Source organism: Pyrus communis, chromosome 16, assembly GCF_963583255.1.
Source record: "Pyrus communis chromosome 16, drPyrComm1.1, whole genome shotgun sequence".
In the NCBI taxonomy this organism is placed as follows: Eukaryota; Viridiplantae; Streptophyta; class Magnoliopsida; order Rosales; family Rosaceae; genus Pyrus; species Pyrus communis.
Window position 1 is genome coordinate 22137006 of NC_084818.1, and position 5785 is coordinate 22142790.

Sequence of the window (5785 nt, forward strand, 5' to 3'; positions counted from 1 at the left end):
AGTAGCATTCCATTCATGAGATCATATTCATGTCATTGTCGTAAATCCAGAAAATGCTTTCTTTGATATAACATATGTGAGTGTTAGAATTCATATTTACATCAATCTCCTCACATATACCTAGTGTAGGGTGTGGAGTTAGAAAATCAGTGTGAAAATTGAGTGCATTCTAGTAAGGAATTGAGGGAATTATCTAAGGCATGTTACTACATTCAAAATGATGTTTTAATTGATTAAATGTGAAATAATAAGTGGTAACTATGATTAAGTGTTTGTTGAAGTGTAAAGTAAGCTAAATGTTGTGGGAATGATGTTCTATATTGTGTCATGAAATCCCTGAGATACATGTTGGAAGGTTTAGAATGTGTTTTGGTTTGTTTTTAGTTTCTTTCGTTTTGTTTTGCTCGAGGACTAGCAAAAGCTAAGTGTGGGGGAATTTGATAGGAGCATAGTTAAGTTTCTTTCGTGCATTTATATTGTTAATTCATAGTTGTTTTAGTAGTTTAAGCCATTTTCGTGTGTTTTTAGGTTCATATGGCTAAGGAAGCAAAAATTTGCATTTTGGAGCATTTTGGAGCAAAATTGGACTTGGAATGGATAGCTTATGTTTGGAGCAAAAGGAATGGACGAAATTGAAGGATTCCTAATCCATATCAGCCACATGCACATTCAATCATTCACACCAAAACCTTGCACATGCTTTCCCATTTCATTATTCATTCTTTTTGCACCACCAATTCAGCCACATGCACCCTTTAATCATTCAACCATGCAGCCACACATTCACCCACATGCATTCACCCTTTAATCCATTGCAGCCACATGCACTCCCATTTTCTCCTAAAACATTGCACATGCATTTTCAGCTTTCCACCAAGTTCCTAGCCGTCATATTCCCTCTTTTTCACCTATAAATAAGCACCCATTGCAGCCACAAATCACACACTCTTCCATATTCAGAAAATCATCTCTCATACACATTCATTCACGCCAGAAATTCATTCCCTCTCTCTAACACTGCCATACTTCACCATTCTTCATATTTTCTGCCCAAAAACACTCCTTGCCTTCCCCTACATCCATCCCTACCCTAAACACATCATTCTACATCATCCATAACCCCCAAAACTCACCAAAACCCCTTGTGCTGCAGCAACTAGAGGAGAAGAGGCCTAAACGTTCATACAATTCAAGATTGAGTTGTTGGGATTTTTAGGTGTTCTTCGTTCTTGTTTTCAATGTTTACTTTGTTATTACTCTCTAAGTTTGTTGTAATCATGAGTGGCTAAACCCCCCTTGGCTAGGGGGGGGATTCGAAATATATGTTTATGCTTGCATTTTGATTTGATTACTTCTAATTGCGTTTCATAAGTTGTGGATTCAATTTGTTTAACCGTTTGATTGATAACTTATTTATGTATGTTTATTGAGAATGCGCGCTTAATTTTCATGCATGAATATGACGCTAGAATATAAGTGAGTTTCACCTAATCGTTATGAACTTATATTCACAAGTAGTGGAGGTTGCTTATAAACAATCGCGTTAAACGAATTCTTGGCATAAGTTTCATGCGTATTCCATAGTAACGAATGCCTCGTCGATGTTTATGATTTCCGTTGAACTTAATGATCTTTGTTGATTGTCTCTATCATGCGTATTCCATAGTTAGGGACTTTGATTAGGAATAATTTGGTTGTAATGCGTATTCCATTCAATCCAATGAATCTAGGGAAATCTGAAAGTTAATTTAAGCGGACCTAATTAACTTGGAGCATTGAGAATTCATGGTTTGTTGAAAAGCAATTGGAAATCGTTTTATTATGCAAGTATAACATGTATGGAGATGAACCCCTTAGCTAGCCTTCATTCCATTCAAATTCTATCACACATTCACATTTACATTTTGCTTTAATTTACAATCTGTACATTTAGTTTAATTTCGTAAAAATCTAAATCCCCCTTTACTTTATTGTCCAATTTAGTTAGAAAGTATCTTAGTTTGTGTTTTTAAGAGTTTTGATTAAATTTATTTCCCAAATTCGTCCAAATTCACCAAAGTGTTCAAAACTGCCCAGAAAGTGTTTTTAAGGCAGTTTTGAGTGTTTTGGGTGATGTTTGAGTCTTTTAGTTTGTTTGAGTATTTTAAATTTTAGGTTTGCATTCATTAAGTCTAGTTTAGTGTTCTAAATATTGTTTTTACGTTTTTGAGTCAATTTCACATTGGTTAGCATCCCTAGTTAATCCCCGGTCTAGAACGATCCCTATTTGCTCATATATTACAATTGTCATCCATAGGGTTTAATTTGTGTGTCAAGTTAATTTTCATATCACAAACTTATATTCACAAGTAGTTAAGGTTGTTTTCACAATCATGTTAAGTAAATTCCTAGCATGAGTATCATGATGTCATAGTTACAAGTGCTTTGTCAATACTTATGATTTTCATAGAACGTAATGATCTTTGATTGTATCTCTATTATGAGTCATGTAGGGGACTTTTGAAGAATGCTTTGGGTTGTCGTATGATGTCATCCAATCCAATAACTTAAGGAAAATCTTAGGGTTAATTAGTGATGTCACGGTTAATCTGGGGTGTTGAGGTTCATGGTTTATCGGAAAAGCAACTGGAAATCAATTTGTATGCAAGTGTGTCATGTGTGGAGAAGAATCCTCTAGCTATCTAATCATCCATCGTTTTTCCCAAATTCGTCCAAATCCTATTCAAGTCTTTTAGTTACTTGTTTTTATCTTAAATTCGTCCAAAACCCAATCCCCTTTATTTAGTTGTGTCAAATCTATCCTAATTAGTGTTTTTGAGTGTTTTGAGTCAAAACCAAACCTATTTTCGTCCAAGTTGAGTCTTAGAGTCTAGTTTGAGTCTTTTTTATTGTTTTGTGTTGTTTAGAGTCTTTTAAGTTTGTTTTGAGTCATATAAGTTTAGTTAAGAGTCTTTTGAGTTTGTTTAAGTGTTTTGAAGCATATTTTTGTATCTTTGAGTCAGTTTTCATTAGATTAGCAATCCCTCCTAATCCCCAGCCTAGAACGATCCCTACTTATATCTATACTACAATTGTCAAAAAGAGGGTTTAATTTGAGTGTTGGAATATTTCACATCAATGTCGCAAGGATTCCTACTACGACAAGGATTCCAATTACGAGAAGGTTTCCAAATTGAAGGAGGTTTCCCACTCACATGAGGATTCCTAGTTGGACGAGGATTCCTAATCACACAAGGATTCCTACTTGAAGTAGGAAAGTTAAGCCAAAGTTTCCTATTTTGGTTGACCTTTCCTAAATCAAGAACGCTCTAAGTTTTAGCACTTAAGATGGCTCCCAAGCACCCTTGGACAACAAACAAAGGTTCTTTGCAACTTTCCCTTCCTTGCCGTGCAAGGAAGGTTGTTTCCCTATCTTTGTGCAAACTTCCCTATTTTTCATTTGTGTTAGGACCTTTCCCTTATTCTAACACCTCTTGTTTGGTGCCTTACCTTTCCCTAAACTTTATGCCGCACCTCCCCTTTTGTTTCCAGATTTCAAATTCTTATTTCCTAGTTTAATTCACTTTCCTAGTTCTAAAACTTTCCCTAAAGTCCTAATTTCTGATTTCTTGCAAGGAATTGACTTTTCCTTCTTTCTTTTGCACCAATTTCGTTTCTTACCTTAAATTCCCTTTCCTTGCTGTGCAAGGGGTTTAATTTCTGATTCCTTGCAAGGCAAGGACATTCCTTATTTGCTTAAATTCGTGCATCCCCTTTTTCTGATTTTATTTGGACTTTTTTCACTTACCTTTTCTATTTAGACTAGGAAATCTGAATCATAACTTAATTAGGTATGTTTTTAACTTCCCAAAACACATTTAATCAGCCCTTGGCCAAACCCTAGAGTATCATTCACCACAGAAATTCGTCCATTCACTCCCACACACATCCATTCATCCCAAAACACCATTCTGCTGCCCAGAAATACAACCAGCCGCTCCACCTTCTTCCACCCTCTTTCCCGAGTTCTCCACCACCTTCCAAACATCAAACACTCATCCACACCCAACCTACACCCCTTGCCGTGATCCATTCTACATCATCAAAACAGCCCAGAAACCACCACCATCCAATCTGCCGCAAGCAAGGGAAAGGAGACAGATTCACTCAATTGTTTGGCTCTTCATTCTGAGTTGTTGAACAATTTTAGGTGTATTCTATCTTATATTTCAATGTCTAATTCATGTAATCTTTGTTTTGCTTTGAGTATGATTGGCTAAATTCGTTTTGGCTAAGGGTGTATTCGAAACCATGATTATATATGTGAAATAAGTTGATTACTTCCAGTTATCGTTGCATAAGTCGTGAATACAATTTGCTTAACTGTTTGATTTAGAACTTATTCTTGTATGTTGATTGAGAGTGCACGCTTAATTTGCATGCTTGAATTTGGTGCTAGGATATAAGTTTGTTTCACCTAATCGTTATGAATTTATATTCACAAGTAGTGAAGGTCGCTAGTCACGATCATGTTAAGTTGATTCCTGGCAAGAGTATCATGCTTTCCATAGTTACAAATGCCTTGTCGATGCTTATGATTTCCAAAGAACGTAATGATTCCAACTTGTGTCTTTATCATGCTGTTCATATAGAGAACTTGTTGGGAATAATTTGTTTGCGATGCATATTCATCCAATTCAATGATTCTAGGGAAATCTGAAGGTTAATTTAAGCGGACCTAATTAACTTGGAGTGTCGAGGTTCATAACTTATTGAATTGATAACTGGAAATTTATTTACGTTGCATATATTTCATGTGTGGAGAAGAACCCCTTAGCTATTCCATCATCCATTGATTCATCACAATTTGTTTTACAATCTGTTTTCATTACAAGCTGTCCATTTAATTTAATTTCGTCCAAACACAATCCCCCCATATTTTGTTAAGTCTTAGTCATTATAATCTATCTTATTTTGTGTTTTTAAGTATTTGGAGTCACAAACACCTTCAAATTCTTCCAAATCTGCCCACTTTACATTATTGTTTTGTTTGTTTGATTTTCGTCCAAAACCAAATCCCCAATTGTCTTAGAGTGTCTAATTGGTTCAATTATGTTTTAGATTGTGTTTTTAAGAGTTTTGAGTCAAGTTAGAACCAATTTTCGTCCAAGTTTGTGTTTAGGTTCAAAACTGCCCAGTTTGTGTTTTTAGGCAGTTTTGAGTGTTTTTAGCTTATTTTGAGTCTTGTGAACTTGTTTTGAGTTTTTTTTAAGTGAGTTAAGTGTTTTAAAGGTTAGTTTTACTTATTTGAGTCAGTTTAAAGTGTTTAGCACCCCTAGTTAATCCCCGGTTACAACGATCCCTACTTACATCATTACTACAATTGTCACAAATAGGGTTTAATTTGTGTGTCACATTCGTAACGCATCAGTTGCTTGTTCTTCCTTTGGCCCAAAACAGCCCCTATTGCATAATCGGATGCATCACACATTAGCTCAAAAGGCAACGTCCAATCTGGTGGAATGATAATGGGTGCCGTGGTAAGCATGTCTTTGAGATGCTTGAATGCCTTCTCACACTCCTTGTTGAACTCGAAAGCCACTTCTTTTTGTAGGAGACGGCATAGGGGTTGTGCAATCTTGGAAAAATCCTTGATAAATCGCCTATAAAATCCTGCATGGCCAAGAAAAAAACGAACCTCTCTAACTGAAGTAGGAGATGGTAAGTAACGTACAAGATCTATTTTAGACTTACCAACTTCAATTCCTTTTTCAAAGATGATATGACCCAAAACTATGCCTTGTTT